At 46.7% G+C, this 21,985-nt stretch overlaps 1 long non-coding RNA gene and 1 other non-coding gene across 2 annotated transcripts in view; one reads left to right on the top strand and one right to left on the bottom strand.

Moving 5' to 3' along the window:
- Positions 1-21,985, bottom strand: part of LOC126272417 (uncharacterized) — a 487,783-nt gene that overhangs the window by 71,614 nt on the left and 394,184 nt on the right. The gene's annotated exons all lie outside the window — the stretch shown is intronic.
- Trnat-ugu (transfer RNA threonine (anticodon UGU)) lies at positions 4,421-4,494 on the top strand. The gene has a single exon. It is a non-coding gene; the product is annotated as a tRNA-Thr (tRNA).

Genomic DNA, 21,985 nt, shown 5'->3' on the forward strand with positions numbered 1-21,985 from the left:
GTCCACTCATACACAGAACAAGAAAGTAACTACGCTGTCTAAGAAGAGGCGGTATGTCCAGATTAGACTAGACGACTGAACATTTTTTCTTTGTTGTGATTTCATTCGCTTGCCCCTTATGGGCAGGGGAGGGCCTTCAGCGGCACAATCCGGCGCTCTTCAGCCCAGTGACAAGACAACTGAAGCAAGAATAAAATGCTACATATATAACGCGATAAAAAACGGGAACATAAAACAGAGGAAGGGAAGATAATGGAGGTAAAAATACACTGACAGGGACGCGTTCACGGGGGACAGTTAAAAAAGTCATCACGAAGTTAAAAGACAGAGTTGGCGATTCATAAAACACTGGATGCACATGCACAGGTTTAAAGTGGGCCACCGTATTAAAAACACTAAAAACACTCCAGAACAACACACTTAAAACCCACTTGAGCACACACAGTGAAGTATAAAACTGCCAGGTGGGACCTGCCGAGGGAGAGATCAGAGAGGATGGAAGAGGAAGGGGGAGCAAGTGGGAGCAGGGGAGACAGCCGGATGAAGAGAGTAGGGGCGTCAGCAGGTACATGAAGAGGCAAGAGAATGGTGGGGCAGGAGATGAAGAGGGAAGACAAGTCAGGAGGCAGTGCAGAGACACTGAAAGGGAGCACAAGAGAGGGGGAGTAGGAGGCGGAAGCTGCTCTGGAGAAGGGAGGAGGAGGAGAGGGAACTCTGAGGAGGAAGCAGGAACATGGGGTCAGAGTTGCTAGGAAGGCTAGAGGTCAGGGCTAAGCTCATAATCATGGAGGGGTAGATGGTGGAAGTTGCGTTGAGAAAGGATGCAGATGGTGTGGAGATGGAGAGAGGGTGGGGCACAGCGGTAAAAGCGCAGCAATGGGTTGGGGGTGGAGAGGACGGGAGACACAAGGGAGTGAGGGGGATCAAGGCGGCGGACAAAATATAGTGAGCGGATGTGTTCAAGGAAAAGGAGAAGGTGGGGGAAGGGGATGAGGTTGTAGAGGATGCGCGTGGGGGACGGAAGGTTGATGAGGAAGGCGAGGCGTAGTGCATGGCGTTCGAGGATTTGGAAGGCTTTATAGAACCGGGGAGAGGCGGAAATCCAAGCGACGCTGGCATAACAAAGGATGGGGCGGATTATGGATTTCTAGGTGTGAAGGATGGTGGAAGGATGCAGACCCCACGTCCAGTCGGTCAGGAGTTTCAGGAGGCGGAGGCGGTTGTGAGCTTTGTTTTGGATGGTAAGGAGATGGGGAGTCCGGGTGAGGTGGCGGTCCGATGTGCGGCCAAGGCATTTGAGGGTAGGAGTGAGGTGGATAGGACGGCCATAAATGGTGAGGGAGAAATCAGGGAGACGGAAGGAGCGGGTGCCGACTGGACGAGAGACCAGCGCTTAAATACATGATCGAGGGCGCCGCTATTGGCCGCTGGGATCACGTGTTCCGCTGTGGCGCCCTCACACTAAATGTGGCTAGGAGGCGCTCGCCGCCACGGCTTACATCGCGATTGTGCACAGGACTGTAGTGGTCCATGTCGTCTGACGCAGATTCAAATTCCGCGGCGCATGGTACCAAAACTATGAAGAAAAAATAACCCCAAAAGTACCAATTTCTTCTATACCTATTCCAATATGCTGGCGCTGCCATCTTCCTTGCGGTCCATCCCAGGGCCCATTCGTCACAACGATCCCTCTAACTTCGTCTCGATAGCTTTGCCTTCTGGTGTAATCACTTTTACCGCCATCAGTCCTAATAAAACCCAGGCAGCAAGTTAACCGCCACGTACTAAAAGACTGTCAGTCAGGTAATACCCAAAACGGACCTAAGCACATTGGGGGGTAGCTGAAGGGTAGCTGTTAATGCAACAAGATTCTCACTCCGACGCTTCTTTACGGCAGAAAACATGCAACGGGCATCATTTTATTTGCTTCAGCAACTAAAGCTCTTCTAGCAGGTAAAGGGAGCCCTTCCAGCAGAAACAAGTGAAACTATCCGCCAAGACACTGAATCCTTTCCACCGAAGGAAAGTCATTCCTCTGGCAAGGATATAAAATACACACGTCTAAAAAGGTTTGCATCACCTTGGTACGGAGAGTTCCGGAACCTGTATGGAAAATTGGAATAGATATCAACGTAGACATCATTTCCGCCCTTTTGAGTGCTCATGAAAACCACCCATTGTATGTTGTACCACCATACATGGAGACCTTCAGAGGTGGTGGTCCAGATTGCTGTACACACTGGTACCTCGAATAACCAGTAGCACGTTCTCTTGCATTGATGCATGCCTGTATTTGTCGTGGAATACTATCCACAAGTTCATCAAGGCACTGTTGGTCCAGATTGTTCCTCCTCAACGGCGATACGGCGTAGATTCCTGAGTGGTTGCTGGGTCACGTCATCCATAAACAGCTCTTTTCAGTCTATCCCAGGCATGTTCAATAGGATTCATGTCTGGAGAACACGCTGGCCACTCTAGTCGAGCGATGTCGTTATCCTGAAGGGAGTCCTTTATAAGAAGTGCACGATGGGGGCGTGAATTGTCGTCCATAAAGACGAACGTCTTGCGAATACTCTGCCGATATGGTTGCACTATCGGTGGGAGGATGGCATTCACGTATGGTACAGCCGTTATGGCACCTTTCTTGAACACCAGCGGCGTACGTCGGCACCACATAATGCCACCCCAAAACAGCAGGGAATCTCCACCTTGCTGCACTCGATGGACAGTGTGTCTAAGGAGTTCAGCGTGACCGGGTTGCCTTCAAACAAGTCTTTGACGATCGTCTTGTTGAAGGCATATGCAACACTCATCGAGGAAGAGAACATCATGCTAATCCATAGCGGTCCATTCGATATGTTGTTGGGCCCATCTGTACCGCGAAGCGTGGTGCCGTGGTTGCAAAAAGGCAATAGATTTAGGAGTCAACTGAGAATTATCATCAGTCACCTGGCGCACAGTTGGTTGATATCGCAACGGCCGTTCAATCTGTCTTTCACTATACCCATTGTGGCGGAAGGTAGCCTCAAGATGGGCCAGCTCAGCACACAGGGCACATGTCATCTCCGACGTTGAGACTTTGCCTGCTGAGCTGGCCCATCTTGAGGCTACCTTCCGCCACAATGGGTATAGTGAAAGACAGATTGAACGGGCGTTGGGATATCAACCAACTGTGCGCCAGGTGACTGATGATAATTCTCAGTTGACTCCTAAATCTATTGCCTTTTTTCCCTACATAGGAAGCACTTCAAACAAGATAGGTCGTATTTTACGGAAATACAATGTGAAATGTGTTTTCCGACCTCCATCTAAGATTAAAGCGCTTTTGGGGTCTGTTAAGGATGATCTTGGTTTACGTAAGGCAGGTGTTTATCGTATTCCTTGTAGCTGTGGCATGGCATACATTGGTCAGACCATCAGGACCGTGGAGGACCGGTGTATCGAACATAAACGGCACACGCGACTACAGCAGCCTAGCAAATCTGCTATTGCCGAACATTGTTTGGACACTGGTCACCCCATGTGGTATAATAATACCGAGATATTAGCATGCACGTCCGGCTACTGGGATAGTGTGATTAAGGAGTCTGTTGAAATTAAATTGGCTAGCAACCTTGTGAATAGGGATGGAGGCTTTTGTTTAAACTCGGCCTGGAATCCTGCTCTTTCACTTGTTAAAAAACATAGGGACAGAGTTAAGGTTTCCTCAACTACCAGTCCATAGTTTCTTATTATCGATATCTCTGACTTCGTTCATCTTTGGTGGCTTTTGTTTAGGTGTGTGTTATCTTTTCTGTTAGACTCGCAGAACCGAACTCTCGTGTTTTCTGCACTTCGTCTGGTCGTTGCAGTTAAGCCTTGAAAATGGCGGAGTGTGCATCCGCCGAAATATCGGCAGTTGTCGAAAATTCAACCTGGCTGAATGCCCGTAAGTACTTTGAACATGTGTTGATATTATCAGTTTATGGTATTTAGTACATAAATGCATCAAAATAGCATCCATTTTAAACTTTATTCCAAGTAGTATAGCTTTCTACTTCATGACTTAGTATCATAGGATACTACTTCTACGAGGGACGTAAACTTTGAGAGCTTCTCGACAAAACAAGTAGAAAGAATTCTACTCGACAACTCAGTAACATACTGCACGTAATCCAATATGAATAACGGAAGATGATATCTGTTCTTTCGGACATATATTAATATAGGTACGGCTTACCGGCCAGTGATCTTCTTGAGTGCGGATGCACTCACATTGCTCAAACTCTTACGTGAATCGGCTGATTCACTGCCGCGATTAATAAGTGTAGTTGGCAGGGGCACTACAAATGTAGTTCGGTATGTGGACAGTAAGTTGGAAGTGTGGGTCTCACGGGGAGCGTGCCAGAGATAAGCCCCTGTAGTTGCACTATCCGCTGTGTCCTCGATGGCTCAGTCGGATAGAGCGTCTGCCATGTAAGCAGGAGATCCTGGGTTCGAGTCCCGGTCGGAGTACGCATTTTCAACTGTCCGCGTTGATATCTGTTAAAGCCTGTAAGCAGCTAAGGGTCAGGATTTCACTGTTATTTCGTACGTAATCCAAGGACGGATAGAGTTAACCTCCGAAAAACTCGGATCGAAAAGGACAGCCAGTCATGCTGTACGCCTCTTATACTACCCTCTGCGGCCTCACTGGCTGAAGTGAGACATTCCTCAAGGTTTAGTACAAGTGGAGGGCTCTTGCAACTTCCTCACGCAGTTCATCACGGTGTTTCAGGGAAAGGGTATCTTCAACCTGGTGCCTCATTGGGATGATAGCTTCAATGCTCACGGCGATTTTGCCTGACTGGTTTACCAATTCTGGAATGTACGGCCTTAAAACTGAGACTTTTTGATTGGCCAAAGAAACTGGTATAGGCATCTGTATTTCAATACAGAGTTATGCAAACAATCGGAATACAGCGCTGCGGTCGGCAACGCCTAAGTAAGACAACAAGTATCTGGCGCAGTTTTTAGGCCGGTCACTGTTGCTGCAATGGCAGGTTATCAAGTTTTAAGTGAGTTCTACGTGGTGTTACAGTCGGCGTTCCAGCGATGGGACACAGCATCTCTGAGGTAGCGTTGAAGTGGGGATTTTCTCTTACGACCATTTCACGGGTGTACCGTGAATATCAGGAACCGACATAGCTGCGGCCGGAAAAAGATTCAGCAAGAAAGGGGCCAACGATGGCTGAAGAGAACAGTTCAACGTAACAGAAGTCCAAATTGATGCAGATTTCAATGCTGGGTCACCAAGAAGTGTCATCGTGCGAGCTATTCAACGAAACATCATCGATACGGGCATTCGGAGCCGAAGACCCACGCGTGTACCCTTGATGACTGCATGACACAAAGCTTTAAGCCTCGCCTGGGCCACTCAACACCGTCATTGGACTGTTGATGTCTGGAAACATATTGCCTGGTCAGACGAGTCTCGTTTCAGATTGTATCGAGCTGATGGACGTGTTCGGCTATGGAGACAACCTCGTGAATCCATGGACCCTGGAAGTCAGCAGAGGACTGTTCATGCTGGTGGAGGTTCTGTAATGATGTGGGGCGTGTGCAGTTGGAGTGATATGGGACCGCTGATACATCTACATAGGACTGTGGGAGGTGAAACGTACGAAAGCGTCTTGTCTGATCACCTGCATCCATTCATGTCCATTGTGCATTCCGACAGAGTTGGGCAATTCCAGCAGGACAATGCAACACCTCACACGTCCAGAATTGCTCCAGAGTGGCTCCAGGAACACTCTTCTGGGTTTAAACACTTCCAAGTACCCCGAGATGAATATTATTGAGCCTATCTGTGATGGGATGCCTTGCAAAGTCCTGTTAAGAAGAGAATCGACCCCTGTACTCTTATGAAGTTTTGGACAGCCCTGCATGGTTTCAGTTCCCTCTAGCATTACTTATGACATTAGTCGATCCATGCCAAGTCGTATTGCAGGTCTTGTGCGTGCTCAAGGAGCCCTACACGATATTAAACAGGTATACCAGTTTCTTCGGCTCTTCAGTGGAATTAAAGAGAAATGTAGTAGTGGTGCCAGACTGCCTACACAAAGAATAAACGCACTTATTACTCTGCTTGTAGTCTGTACATTGTACCACCAAGAACAGCACGTGTTAGGTCAACCCTCGTGTATCTTTCAGCTGTTTGGCACGACGTAACTCCAGCAGCTCCGTGTAGCTGACTGGAGCGCGGGACTGCGCTCCGAGATGGTGCACAGAGAGCTAATGACCGGCCATGAATGCCGATGTTACCTCGGCGTTAATTAAATTTAATTACCGCCGTTGCGAGGGGGCGGGTGTGCTTGCATATTCATAACGACTCGCCCGGTGCCGGCCGACTAGTATTTCCATGTACGATGGCTGCTAATAAGCTACAAGACGCCCTCAGGACACTCGGCGAAATGTGTAGGAGACCAGTCATAGTTGCACGAAGTGATTCGAGCATTTACGTTTGTAAATCAGCACGGCGCAGTCATATACCAGATACACCAACGAAAAGGCAAGTGAATGTAGACGGCAAACTACGCTCACCGACCAAAATGACTATTAACTCCTTCAAAAATCTTTACAAGCATCATTTAATACTGTGTAATTTCGCCCCTAGACTTGACAGTCGCCTGGCTTCGGTTAAAAAGTGAGTCAACAAAGTTGCGCAGGTACGTCACGCCCAGTTTAAGCCATTCGCTGAGGATTTGATCGCACAGTTCCACCAAACTGCGCCGATGCTGATGTCGTTGGTTTACCGGCTGATCCAACAAGTCTCACAGAGGTGACTTTGCAGGCCATTCGAGATGTAAAAGGAAGTGGGAGTGCTAAGGTTACCAGTCACATATTCTTCAAGCCCGATGGACTTTGCTGTTGTCATCTTGACGAGCTTTTGTGAGTATTGCCCTCATGCAAAGTGACACACTTCAAATGTTTTTTGCATGCAGTTCCCATCGCAAGGTTATCTCGCTAGCACATTTGGGTAGACCTTCATTTACTACCTGCTGCAATTGCTGTCGGGTTTGGATTCGATTTTGAATCACAAGTTGTGAGGGGCTTCTCTGGCCCTTACAGTCAGGATCTTCTTCCGACAACCCTTCTGACATCGTGGTTCGTGGTCAGGTGTGTTACACCACCGCCTGCAGACACGTCGAAGAGTCTACCGCGAAACACCAACAAACCCAACAATTTCACCGACCGTGTGGCCCTGCCCTGGGCACTGCCAGACACGATTGCCCCTTTTTGTCACCTCATTACATATACCCACATTTGCTAACAATGTCCGCTTGAAACGTAAATGTCTCGCTGACCGTCAGCTCCTTATACTGACATAGAGGCACTGCCCAAGTGGATGAGCACGTGACTTGATCGCTGCACCATCTGTAGAGGCGTAACGATTCATCTTTGCGTGCGTACTGGGCTGGATAATTATTTTTCTACTGAGCTTATGGTGGAAGGATATAAAAGTAGTCTTTTCGACATCACAATAGGGTGTGTCAAAAAGAGTCATCCAATCTAAAAATCTCATAACCATTATGTCGAGCGAGTGCGTGAACAACGTACTGTTGGAAAGAGCAGACTCTCGAGCCTACATGGTTCCCGCTAGGTAGCAGCAGTGTGCGCCCACTTCAGTTCTAGTAAAACTGGTGTCGGGACAACAGAAAGCGTTTTGTGTTCTATGTTTTGCGTAGTACGTGTCAGTAATAGCTGTTCAGCGTGACTTTCGTACTAGGTATGTTGTGGATCCTCCTACGGCACAGAGCTTTAAAGGATGGCATGAACAATTTCGAGAAACAGGTTGTTTGTGTAAAGGTAAATCGCCGGGCTGTTCCGATTGTCTGACACAGGCGTCGAACGCATGTGCCATGGTTTCACAAGGAGTCTGCAGAAGCCCGTTCGCCGTGCAGCTCGGCAGTTCAACGTGCCCCCGATGTCCGTCTGGCTTGTGTAGTGTTGATGTTTACACATGAAACCATACAAAATTCAGCTACTGCAAGCTCTTCGTGAAAGCGAAAAAAAAAAAAACAATGTGCCGAGTTCTGTAATTTCGTTTTTGGCAAGATGGAGGATTACGGCTTTCTTCCACACTTTGTGTTTCGTAATGAGGCGACATTCTTTTTAAATGGTAAGGTGAATCGTCATAATGTGAGAATAAGCGTACGGAACAACAACATGAAGTTGTACAACAGGTGTTGTGTGCAGTTTCACGGGAAAAGTGTGAGGTCCATATTTCTTTGCCGAGAACACGGTTACAGGAAGCACATATCTCGATATACTTGAAAGCGTTCTTTTCCCACTGTTGGAAACTGATTCGAACGACTTCGCTTACCAACAAGTTGGGTCACCGCCACATTGGCATCTGGAAGTGCGGGAATTTTTAAATCAGAGGACTACTGAACGGCGGATCGTCCGCGGTGGTCTAGATGGTTCAGGCTTACATTAGGAGCCACCAAGTTCACCGGACCTGACTGTACGTGCTTATTTCTTGTGGCGGTTTATAAAAACTCTGTTTATATGCCTCCGTTACCAACAACAACAAATGAACTGAGACATCGCATAACATCAGCTGTGGAAGCTTTAACTAAAGACATGCTCGCTGCAGTGTGGGAAGAACTTGTGTACCGCGCTGTCATAAACGGAGCATCTCAAGGGGATCCGATTGAACACCTACTAAAGAGTATGAAAACAAAGTTTTGAGTTTCCCGTTAATCAAAAAATAAAACTCATTGTGCATGTTTATTAGTTTCAGAAATATAGACGTGCCAATTCGGATGATTCCTTTTGATGAACCCTGATTTTGCAAGTCTTGTTATGCAAATATGATTTTGTAATAACAAGCATGTGTGGTACGTTATGGAAGTATTCAGCATAGGTTGACAGCATTGACTGAACAATGACATGCATTAACTTCATTGTTGTTCATGCACGTCATCGCTGCTGGTTCAATATCTCTATCGCTAACGGTTTTATGAAGAGTGACCCGAAGAGTATGCGTACCAAAGAAGAAATGACGCTATTGTTTAGTTATATGTACTCTGAGGGAACTGAAGCTATGAAGATTAGACCTATTCGCATAATGCAGTTGCAGTATGGTGACAACTGTCTTCATGATAGGAAATATTACTAGCGAACAAATAGTTTTGTTACTGGACATGCACAGAACTACAACGAAGAGCGGTCTAGAAGGCCCTCTAGCTCGAAAACGGACATGCCATCGAGACAGCTCGGCGAATGATTCGTGATAATTATCATGTCGGGTTTGATGATATTGCGCAACATCTGAATTCCTGCACGAATCATTAAGCCAACATAAAGTTTGTGATCGCTGAGTACCGTGCAGCAGACAAACACAGACAAGAATGTTTGTAAATTTCGAAATGACACGTAAGGCGTTTTCTAGAGGAAGCAGACTTTGGGTTTTGTTTATAATTATTTTTTCTGCTACCAGTCACGATTTTCTTTTCTTCATATTTTACGCGACGCGTTTCGGAAATGATTCCCATTTTAAAGAGTGATTTCTCTTTGTAATTTGCCACTTTTACGTAAAGTTTTCGATGTGTGAGGTTCTGCTTCTCTTTCTTGCCTAAGTTTAATTACGGTCCAATTGAGCAGAATCTCACACGTGTTAAACATCCCACGCAACATTCAATGCACAGTATACATTCATAATAATTTATATGTAAGTTATTCTCAATTTATAATGAGGACTGAAAGTTGTGCGAGATGTTTAACATGTGTGACAGTCTGCGAATATGAACCAGATGAAAACTGAAAGTCAACGAAAGGAAGCAGAACCTCACACATCGAAAACATTATCTAAAGATGGCATAGTACAAAGAGAAAACGCACTTGAGAATGGGAATCAGTTCCCGAAACGCGTCGTGTAAAGTATGAATAAAAGAAAATTATGACTGGTAACAGAAAAGATATTTATAAGCAAACCCGTTGTTTTCTTAGTAGCAGGCTTTCGAAATACCATTTACAATGGGCAAAATCAGAAGAATACTTTCTCAGTCGCATAGTGCCAATTGATAAAACCTGCGTCCATCATTACGAAGTATAAAATAAACGAGGGAGCATAGTGTGGAACGATCCGTTTTCGTCGACAAGAGAAAAGATCAAAAGCCAGGCTTCAGCATTGGTTTGGGTACGAAAGGTCAAATGCTGATTTATTATACTTCTAAAGGCCAAACAGTGAATAATAAGGGGCACTAAGAGTTTCTGTGAGATGTGAAATTTAAAATCAAAACGAAGAGCAGAGGCAAACTTTCGAAAACGTGGTTTTGCTTGAGGATATTTTCCGCCAAAATGTAGCTTGGGAAACAGTCTTATGCATTCAGAATCTTTGTTTGGAGCCGCTGGATCACCCTCCGTACCGTCCTGACCAAGGTTCAAGAGACTTTCCCCCGTGTGGTACGATGAAGGAGCACCTGTGTGAATCCAAGTTTCGTCGGATAATGCAATTGTGGAGATGGTCGAACAGAGGCTGTGAACGATGTCGATCAACTTCCTCTAGGTTGCAGTTAAAAAGCTTGTAACGAAATGGTAAAAGTGCACAGAGATTGATGAAGTTAATGCAGAAAATCCTTCCAATGTATATTTACCAGTAAATAGATTCATTTTCAAAAATTGCCTCTACTATTTCTCTTTCTCTCGCGAGGCACATCTGTTAGACGTCGGGGTACTTTTATGGAATCGGTAGCGGTTGCTTCCACTCTCCACGAGTTCTATGACCTAAATGATCGGACGAGATTCGAAAGCCCTAACCTACCTCCGTTTCTTCTGTGGCACGGAGACACACCAGTCCGAAGAAGAGTTGTTTTCCAGTGACCCGTCAATTAAATTCTTGGAAGAACCGAAAAGTGAATATGCTGACGAAAACGAAAGACGGGTTCCGTAAGTAAAAGTCACGAGCTATTTCTGAGTTCTGATGGTGGTAATCAAGCAAACATATGGAAGCAATCAAAAATTATCTAGCACTGGAACAGAATACTAGAGTTATCCTTGTTCTTGTATACGAGGGCATACGTAAAGTTATCACCGCGCTTGAATAAAGTTATGTAATTAAGCTTTTGTTTACAGGTAAATGTCTGCAGTCATAGTACCAGCCACAGTAGTACAATGAGGTAACAAAAGACATGGGACAACGATTTACCCATATACAGATGGCGGTTGTAACTGCTACATAAGGTATAAAAGGGCAGTGCGTTGGGGGAGCTGTCCTTTGTGCTCAGGTGAACATGTGGAAACATTTTCGACGTGGTTTCGGCCGCATGACGGCAACTAACATAATCTGAAAGCGGATGGTAGCTGGAGCTAGACTCAAGAGACACTGCATTTCGGTATTCGTTAGGGAATTAAATTTTCCGACATTCACAGAGTCAATAGTGTGCCGAGAATACCAATTTTCAGACATTACATTTCGCCACAGATAACACAGTGGCCTGCGGCCTTCACTTAAAGACCAAAAACAGCGGCTTTGTGGAGTTGTCAGCGTTAACAGATAAGGAACATTGTATGAAATATCCGCAGAAAACAATATGGGACGTACTAGAAACGTATACGTTAGGACAATAGAGCGAAATTTGACGTCAGCTGGGTATGGCAGCAGACGTCGGACTCAAGTGCCTTTGGTAAAAGCACGACATCGCCTGCAGCGCCTCTCCTGGGCTCGTGACCATACCGACTGACCCTAGACAACTCCAAAACAGTGGTCTGGTCAGCTGAGTCCCGGGTTAAGTTGGTAAGAGCTGACAGTGACGCAGACCCCACGAAGCCATGGACCCAAGTTGTCAGCAAAGCACTGTGGAAGCTGGTAGCGCCTCCATAATTATGTGGGATAGGTTTACATGGAATGGACTGGGTTCTCTGGTCCAACTGAACCGATCACTTACTGACGACCATCTGTATCATTCATGGATTTCATGTTCCCAAGCAACAATACAATTTTTATATGTCACAATGAGCCATGTCGCCGGGCCACAGTTGTTCGCGACAGGTTTGGGAAATACGAGCGAGTGATTTGGGCACCCAGAGCTCTCGAAATTTATTGAAATAGTTCAAATGGCTCAGAGCACTATGGGACATAACATCTGAGGTCATCAGTCTCCTAGAACTTAAAACTACTTAAACCTAAGGACATCACACACATCCATGCCCGAGGCAGGATTCGAACCTGCGACTTTAGCGGTCGCGCGGTTCCAGACTGAAGCTCCTAGAAGCGCCCGGCCACACCGGGATTATATTGGCCGCCATATTCTCAAGATCTGAACACACGCGACTCCTTTTTGTGGGACTATATTAAAGACAAGGTATACAGCAATAACGCCCAGAACAATTTCTAAGCTGAAAACAGCCATTCAGGTCATGGACAGCATAGATGTTCCGACACTTCAGCGGGTCGTGCAGAATCTCGTTATTCGCCTGCGCCACATCATAGCCAATGATGGCGGGCATGTCGAACAAGTCGTAACCTACATCTGAATATCTGTAGCGAAATTTACATGTTGAATAAATTGTGTGCACACCGTAGTTTGTAACTAATTTACGTTTATTCTATATCGTTCAGTAACTGTCACCCTGTAACTCAGATGTGTATCGACTCGGACTATTCCACGAATCACAAACATGGGTTCAACCGGAGCAGCACGGAGAGCTCCGCAGAGCCTTAAGCCGTCGGCACACGGACCGTACTTTGGAACGTCAACGGTGAGTGTGGCGAGTTGTGCGTGCTGCTGAACGCTCAAACACGGTGCGACTGGTGCACACGGTACGTGAGCCCGAGCGTGATATGGGTGATTGCAACGCGCACCAGAGGCAGTTGTCGGCTACATCTGGGTCGAAAATAACTCTACGAAATGGGGGGGGGGGGAGTAAAAGTCCTTTGTCATTTCCACTGAAAATCACATTTCCGTCCATGTCCGTACAGTAGCTGTGTTGTTGTATCTGTGGTACACATATGAAAAAAATTGAATATCCGAGAACGTTTTATTGGGCAAAAAGGAGAGTTCTCCATTGCAAAGAGTGCCATACAAGTATACGATAGTTTCTCTCACAAGATAAATATTACTGTCTGCTTCATATGTATTTCATTATCATCATCAACCTTTGTTCTATGTTTTAAGTTCCACGATTTTCTGCAATTTTTACAATTTAATTCACCGATTTTATCGCCTGTTTTTATTATTTATTATCTTCATCTCTTTAAAAGAAATTCTGTAGGCTGAAGAGCGGCGTAGTAAGCTGCTGCCAGCCTGCCCCCATCGAGAGGGCGGAATCGAAATTCAATAAAGAAAAAAAAAGATAAATATTATTTCATCATCCTCCTATTTTAGCAAAACACTAAGTTCATTATTACTTTATCATTTTCCCTATTGGCTAGCGGAATCTTAACAACGTGTGGAATTCAGAACTAAAAAGAAGGAAGTGGAAAATATCTTACAGCAAGTAGTGCAAGCTGTATTGTAGATTAAACCAATCGAATAAACTCACTCAGAAAGGGCGCACTTGTATTTACTTAACATCGAATATTATAGAATATACTTTTATTAAACTAATAAGAAAGTATCAGAACCTATTTATAAAACGCGAAGGATAGGAAAAAAATCATTGGATCCAGTGAGAGGTGAACCCAGCAAAACAACACGCGATTCAAACCAAACGTTGGTGGTTTCTGGCAATAGTTAACTTCTTACCTTGTCATGAAAGATTTAATCTTGGATGTGTTATTAACTGACATTCAATTGTACTAAATTTTACCAATAAAAATGTGTTTATGATGGATCCTCAGTATGTCGTGGCCTTGAAACGGCCTACTTCGATAATACGCTTGTTACAATAGCTCATTATCAACCAGCATGACGTTTGCAATCAATTCATCAGAGAAACATACACTCCTGGAAATTGAAATAAGAACACCGTGAATTCATTGTCCCAGGAAGGGGAAACTTTATTGACACATTCCTGGGGTCAGATACATCACCTGATCACACTGACAGAACCACAGGCACATAGACACAGGCAACAGAGCATGCACAATGTCAGCACTAGTACAGTGTATATCCACCTTTCGCAGCAATGCAGGCTGCTATTCTGCCATGGAGACGATCGTACAGATGCTGGATGTAGTCCTGTGGAACGGCTTGCCATGCCATTTCCACCTGGCGCCTCAGTTGGACCAGCGTTCGTGCTGGACGTGCAGACCGCTTCATCCAGTCCCAAACATGCTCAATGGGGGACAGATCCGGAGATCTTGCTGGCCAGGGTAGTTGACTTACACCTTCTAGAGCACGTTGGGTGGCACGTGATACATGCGGACGTGCATTGTCCTGTAGGAACAGCAAGTTCCCTTGCCGGTCTAAGAATGGTAGAACGATGGGTTCGATGACGGTTTGGATGTACCGTGCACTATTCAGTGTCCCCTCGACGATCACCAGAGGTGTACGGCCAGTGTAGGAGATCGCTCCCCACACCATGATGCCGGGTGTTGGCACTGTGTGCCTCGGTCGTATGCAGTCCTGATTGTGGCGCTCACCTGCACGGCGCCAAACACGCATACGACCATCATTGGCACCAAGGCAGAAGCGACTCTCATCGCTGAAGACGACACGTCTCCATTCGTCCCTCCATTCACGCCTGTCGCGACACCACTGGAGGCGGGCTGCACGATGTTGGGGCGTGAGCGGAAGACGGCCTAACGGTGTGCGGGACCGTAGCCCAGCTTCATGGAGACGGTTGCGAATGGTCCTCGCCGATACCCCAGGAGCAACAGTGGCCCTAATTTGCTGGGAAGTGGCGGTGCGGTCCCCTACGGCACTGTGTAGGATCCTACGGTCTTGGCGTGCATCCGTGCGTCGCTGCGGTCCGGTCCCAGGTCGACGGGCACGTGCACCTTCCGCCGACCACTGGCGACAACATCGATGTACTGTGGAGACCTCACGCCCCACGTGTTGAGCAATTCGGCGGTACGTCCACCCGGCCTCCCGCATGCCCACTATACGCCCTCGTTCAAACTCCGTCAACTGCACATACGGTTAACGTCCACGCTGTCTTGGCATGCTACCAGTGTTAAAGACTGCGATGGAGCTCCGTATGCCACGGCAAACTGGCTGACACTGACGGCGGCGGTGCACAAATGCTGCGCAGCTAGCGCCATTCGACGGCCAACACCGCGGTTCCTGGTGTGTCCGCTGTGCCGTGCGTGTGATCATTGCTTGTACAGCCCTCTCGCAGTGTCCGGAGCAAGTATGGTGGGTCTGACACACCGGTGTCAACGTGTTCTTTTTTCCATTTCCAGGAGTGTATAATTAATACAGGGTTTTCGAGATATCCTCAATTTTCTAGTGCTTAGAAACGGCATATATACATATGCACTTCAATTGAATGCAAACATGGCGTCCCGTGACTTTGTGCTGAAGAGGTGTGACAGGTGTGTGATGTAGATGGTGTTTCTCCATTTTATTGGGCTACGTTCAAATGCATGTTCAGCATATCTTGACATGCTACACTAACAAAGGTATCCGGACTACTGGCGCCTTCCATCGGCAATGCTGCAATTCAGTATGGTGTTGGCCCACCCTTAGCCTTGATGACAGCTTACACTCTCGCAGGTACACGTCCAATCAGGTGCTGGAAGGATTCTTGGAGAATGGCAGCCCATTTTTCACGGACAGCTGCGATGAGGAGAGGTATCGATGTCGGTCTGTGAGGCCTGGCAGGAAGTCGGCGTTCCAAACCATCCAAAAGGTGTTCTCTATGGCTCGGGTCAGGACTCTGTGCAGACCAGTCCACTATTGTCGTGAAACCATTCCGCCACAGGCCGTGCATTATGAACAGGTGCTCGAACGCGTTGAAAGATGCAATCGCCATCGTCGAATTGCTCTTCAACAGTCGGAAGCAAGAAGATGCTTAAAACATCAATGTATTCCTGTGCTGTGTTAGTGCCACGCAAAACAACAAGGTATCTTCTCCATGAAAAGCACAACCACACAACAACACCACCGCTTCCGAATTTTAAAGTTGGCACTATACACGCTAGCAGATGACGTCCACACGGCATTCTCCACACCCACACCCTGCCATCGGATCGCCAAATTGTGTACCGTGATTTGTTACCCGACACAACGTTTTCTCACTGTTCAATCGTCCAATATTTACGCTCCTTACACCAAGCGAGGCGTCATTTGGCATTTATCAACGTGATGTGTGGCTTATGAGCAGCCGCTCGACCATGACATCCAAATTTTCTCACCTCCCGCCTAACTGCCATAGTACTGACAGTGGATCCTGATGCAGTTTGGAATTCCTGTGTGTTGGTCTGGACAGATGTCTGCTTGTTATTACACATTACGATCCTCTTCAGCTGTCGGCGGCGTCTGTCAGTCGACAGACGAGGTCGGCCTGTACGCTTTTGTGCTGTACGTGTCCCTTCACGTTTGCACTTCACTATCACATTGGAAACAATAGACCTTGGCATGCTTAGGTGTGTGGAAATCGCGCGTACAGACATATGACACAAGTGACACCCAATCACCTAACCACGATCGAAATCCGTGAGTTCCGCGGAGCGCCCCATTCTGCTCTCTCACCATGTCCAACGACTATTGAGATCGCTGATGTGGAGTACCTGGCAGTAAGTGACAGCACAATGCACCTAATATGAAAAACTATTGTTTTTGCTGGTGTCCGGATACTTTTGATCACATTGTGTATATATAGCTCTGCACGTTCGGAAAGACACTCCAACGTGCTTTTCCCACGCTATATCGTCAAAAATTCGGCACGCTCAACGTTCGAATTCACGGTGCGTGTGTTGACGGCTTTAGTGTACATTGTCTTGCGATCAGCTCACACCCGTTCTGGGTCGCAGTCTACGCTGATTAGCCTGGACATCATGGCCGCCGTCAACAGCGAGGTGGAACGCCGCCTAGTGCACTGCGGGCGCGTGACGTAGTAAGAGGAATACGCGTGTGGATCATAGACGAAGGGGCAATCGTTCTGGCGACAACGCGAATAGTGGATGGGAACATCTACTGACACACGCTGCTTTGACAAAGAGCAAATTGTTACGTCCAGCAGCTGAGAACGAACGTTTCGGAAACCGAGAAGCTTGGCCGCTGCCCTCATGGTACAATTCTCATCAACAGTGAGTTGCTGCTGTACGGTGAAGGCACGAGTGCGCGTTAATGGGTTCGACTTCCACGCCTCATAACGGAATCTGGTCGGAACTTCGTCCGCTGTGTAAAGTAGGTTAGGCGGCGATCTGTGACAGGTCTGACGACGGAAATTTGGAAATTTGTGGTAAGATCCTATGGGAGCAAACTGTTGAGGTAATCGGTCCGTAAGCTTACACACAACTTAATCTTACTTTACACACACACAAATTCCCGAGGGAGGATTCGAACCTACGACGTGTGTGTGTGTGGGGGGGGGGGGGGGGAGGGGGGGGGAGGGGGGAGGAACCATGCGGACCATGAACCATGACAAGGTCTGACGACGGAGTAGAATAATGATTAAGCTATAAGGACTTCCAAGAACACAGTACAGCGCAACAGAGGACTCCCGCGTATTCCTTCGTTGGTTTAACGACATTGCCAATTACTACGTCAATGGGCACAGGAACCTAAGTGAAGCTTGTCGCCTAATCGGATGAACGACGTTTCGTGTTAAAGCTTATATACAGTGGGCCAACGAAGGCTAACGAACGACAAACACTAGATTCGGCTGAATGTTGATCGTCAGTGCATTGGCGTTCGGCTCGTCATCCTCATCAAACGAACGGCTTGTACCCAAGGGATTCAGCCACCTGGACTCACAGGTGGATCAGATAACTTCGTTACTATTAGAAAGTAGCGTTTTAATTACAATTTCACCGGCCGATATTATGATGCAAGAAGATGACTCAGCAGTCGTCGCCTCTGCAGCACTTATTTTATTGTAAGAAGCTGGTCATCAGAAAAACAATAAGAAAGGAGGCTGGTTGAGGATCCCTCTTTTAATAAGTAGGGTCTGTGTCATGGGAAAAAATTAATGCCAACTTTAAAGTTGAATTGGAACATAGGCTATTTCATGATGTATTTTCCGAATGAAATCTACAGATTTGCAATTCTTATTGCGTTTTGTAGGTCATAAAATTTCCAAAGATCTTTTAGGAAAGCTGCACTTCCACCGTAAAGATTAAAGGTCGGTTCGAGTTTTGTTTGTTTCCCTTTGTTGTTCAAGGGGAAAATGTGTTAATAAAGACTCATTTTTCTTTATCACATCGTGTATATTTCTTTCTAATGGTTCACTTATCTCGTACAAGCGCCTACCCATTACAATTTGTTTCGATAGTCGAAGTTAGTAGGGACCCACAAACATTCAAGTTCACGATAAACTCTATCAGTTTTAACTCTCTATCCATGTTCCACTGTTTTTAAACATAAAAGATACACACTCCTAGCGAGAGCAGGCAGTACCTGCAGGGGAAACACCAGCTGTTGAAATTACGTTTTTCAGGAGAGCCACAACTTGCACTCAGTATACCTTATTTTTAACTTGATACTACAAATTCCAGACTTTCTGATCATGTTCTTGGTTCATTCGAAACCCGCCAATAAAACATACCAAGTGCGGCTAGTAGCTCTCCTTAAAACTTAAATACACAGATTATAGAGACACAAGAAATCGCCACTGAACCAACCAATATTCTACCCGGCATTCACACTAGGATAGGGGTCCCGAGGAGAACCAACCACCAATGCTTTGATGTTATTGTCAGTGGACCGAACCACAGTCAAGGGCAACCGCTTCGTTGTCTCCGATTTGCTGTCCGTACACACAAATAAATCTCTGCCAACGAAGTGGTTGCCTTAGTTTGTACGCGTCTACACAGCATACCGATGGTCGTGTTGGGATAGGCCGTTACCCACGCGAAGGCTGCTTGTACTACGCGCCACTACCGTGAGGACGGTGGTGTTTTTGAGGGGACATCCACCTAAGCTTCCCTGGGACCTATGGCAGCAATCGAAGAAAGCGCCATGACAGCTATGGACTGGGTGTGAACACAATTCTGGACCACCTGCATCCCCTCACGCTTTCTGTCTTTTCCAACGGCGTTGGCATCTTCCAGCAGAATAACGACCTATGCCAGAGGGCCGGAATTATGCTGCACACACTGACGGGAAAAAATTCCCACATAAAGAGGGAGTTGTCCAACATAAGTTGGCAGGCGTGTTTCTACATCTGAAACATGATGCCTGTTTACAGTTTGTGCTAGTAGCTAGTAGTCAAGATACAACTCAGACTTGCTTTAAATACACGATGCAGCGGTCGTGAGCGTTAGAGATGGACGTGGTGGGTTGATGTTCGTTAAGGATGCCTTTAAGGCGACAAAGAGGTCATTATGAATATCTCACTGAGTTTGAACGAGGTCGTGTAATACGGCTGTGAGAAGTATGTAGTTCCTTCTGCGAAGCTGTAGAAAGACTTGCAGAAATATTGCCACTGTGTGCTGGCAGCGGTATTCACGAGAATGAACGGTCGCAAGAAGAACGGGTACTGGACGGTCACGTGGCAGTGCTCGGCATATGGCTGTGGTGCAACGTATTCCATCTGCAGCAGCAATCTGAGCAGCAGTTGGCACCACACTGCCACAACGTACTTTTGCAAATCGGTTACTTCGAGGACAGCTCCGAGCCATAAGCCTTGTAGCGCGCATTACACAGACCCCAAACCACCGCCATTTTCGATTTCAGTGGTTTTTAGCGGGAGCTCATAGAAAGGCAGGATCGAGGTCTGTTTTGCTTTCCTGATGAAAGCTGGTTCTGCCTCGGTGTCAGTGATGTCCGTGTTCTGGATATGAGAAGGTCAGCTGAGGGCCTGCAAGTAACCTGTCTGCATGCTAGACACGCTGGAGCTTCACACGGATCTGTGGTCCGGGATTCGATTTCACATGACGGCACTCTTGTACCTATCCCGTCCACCCTGACTGCAAATCTGATCGTCAGTCTGGTGATTCGACCCGTTGTGCTGCTGTTCATAAACAATATTCCAGGGTGTGTTTTCCAACAGGATAACACTCGCCCACATACCACTGTCGTGATCCAACATGCTGTATAGAGTGGCGTCGTGTTGCCTTAATCTAATCGATCATGACAACTAGCGCCAGTCGAGCACATATGGGGCATCACAATGCATGCACTTTTACAAGTTTGCAGCATTCTAGCTGTTATACTGCTTATTAATGTATCAGCTTTTCATATTTGAAATGGCTTATCTCGCGCTTATATTAACCTGTGTTCTTGCAGTGTTAATTTCTTAAGTATATTACCTACGCAAATATATCCCCGACATTTCATTGGAAATGAAATCTCATGCATCTTGACAGCCCGGAGGCAACGTTCTAATAGAGGTGGTTTGCTGTTGCCTTCCTCCGAGAGAAATGGGGATGAATGATGGTGAAGAAGACGACACAACAACACCGAATAATCTCGGGGCACTTGAAAATCCCTCACCCCGCCGGGAATCGAACTCGGGACCCCGTGCTCGGTAAGTGAGAATGCTACCGCGAGACAACGAGCTGCAGACCGAAATTTCATTTCTCTACATCAATTATTCTTTGGTATTGCTATGTTTTTCGGTCAGCATATGTTTGAGGAGCTTGACAGTGAACCGAGTTGACGTCTTCGTCATCACATTCATCAGATCTGACCCGAACACATCTAGAACGCTAACGGGTACCAGGTATGCGCCCTCAAATCACCGACAGGATTTACGTGACATGTTGTGAGACATCTGGTGTCACATATCTCTGGAAACCTACTAAGGACCTGCCAATTCCACCCCACGTAGAATCGTCGCTGCACGGACATACAAAGGTGGACCAACATGCTATTAAACTTGTGTTCTTAACGTTTCTTCTCATCAGTGTTGGTTCTCTTACAGTCGCTATGAAAGCAGACTTACAATCGTTCTTTGCGCGCCTCATTGTGGAATACCAACTGATGGTGCAATGGATAGGGGTGAGGTGTGAGGCACAGAGACTGTGATACATAACATGCACCCTGTGACACACTGTAAATTGGCGTACAGAGTACAGATGTAGCAGAAAACGTACAGTGACGAACAAAATATATTATTGTAAGAAATTGACGCAATTTGTTGTGTAATTTTTGGAACATTTTGAAGTTTCCCGCTGAGCTGGATATGTCCATGCCGTGTGATGCGTCAGAGCCCGCTTATAGACGCAGATCGTGGCGACTGTAGCGGCGGCGTAGCGTGGCGGCACAGTGTTTTGTCTGTAGCGCTGGCGGCGGCCATTTTTCAGCAGGCGGGGCTCCGCCGCCTCCACCTCCGCCTCCGGCCCCCGGCTCGTCCGCAGTGCGGCATAATCGGCGGCGGATCGCGGGCCGCTCGCCAGCCCCCAGCCCCCAGCGCCCACCGCTGTGCGCACGTCTCCGTCTCCATTGTTCGCCGTCACAAGTACGCGGACCTCACGGCCTACCGTAAAGCCTGAAACGTCATCTCTCCTCTCTCTTATCACTGCTCACAAGTCTGGAGAAGGTACATCGTACTGCTAAAGGAGAACGCCAAATGAAAACACCATGACTAATCTTTTCCACGTGGCTACCAGCCAAACGACGTACAGGGTGAGCCTGAATTAACTCCCTACTGAAAACTGTTTATAACTTTTTTTTAACACTTAAAGGGATCTGGACATCATTAGAGACAAACTATATTTTTATTTAATAAAATTCTGTGATTCTTCATGATTTTAAAAATATGTACTTTCTATATAGTACCTCAACATTTTCGTGTTTAAATTTCTTTCGAAAGCAGATACTGCTCGTTAATGCCCAAGTGTCACACTACTGTCAGACATAAAACCTTGTGTACAAAGTGTCGTTATTTAATTTTGTCACAGTTGTTTCCATAGAAACCCGTTTGTGTAATATCGTTGAAGAACTTATGGACGGTACTGCGAACAGAGACT

Source organism: Schistocerca gregaria, chromosome 5 (assembly GCF_023897955.1).
Source record: "Schistocerca gregaria isolate iqSchGreg1 chromosome 5, iqSchGreg1.2, whole genome shotgun sequence".
Taxonomy (NCBI): domain Eukaryota; kingdom Metazoa; phylum Arthropoda; class Insecta; order Orthoptera; family Acrididae; genus Schistocerca; species Schistocerca gregaria.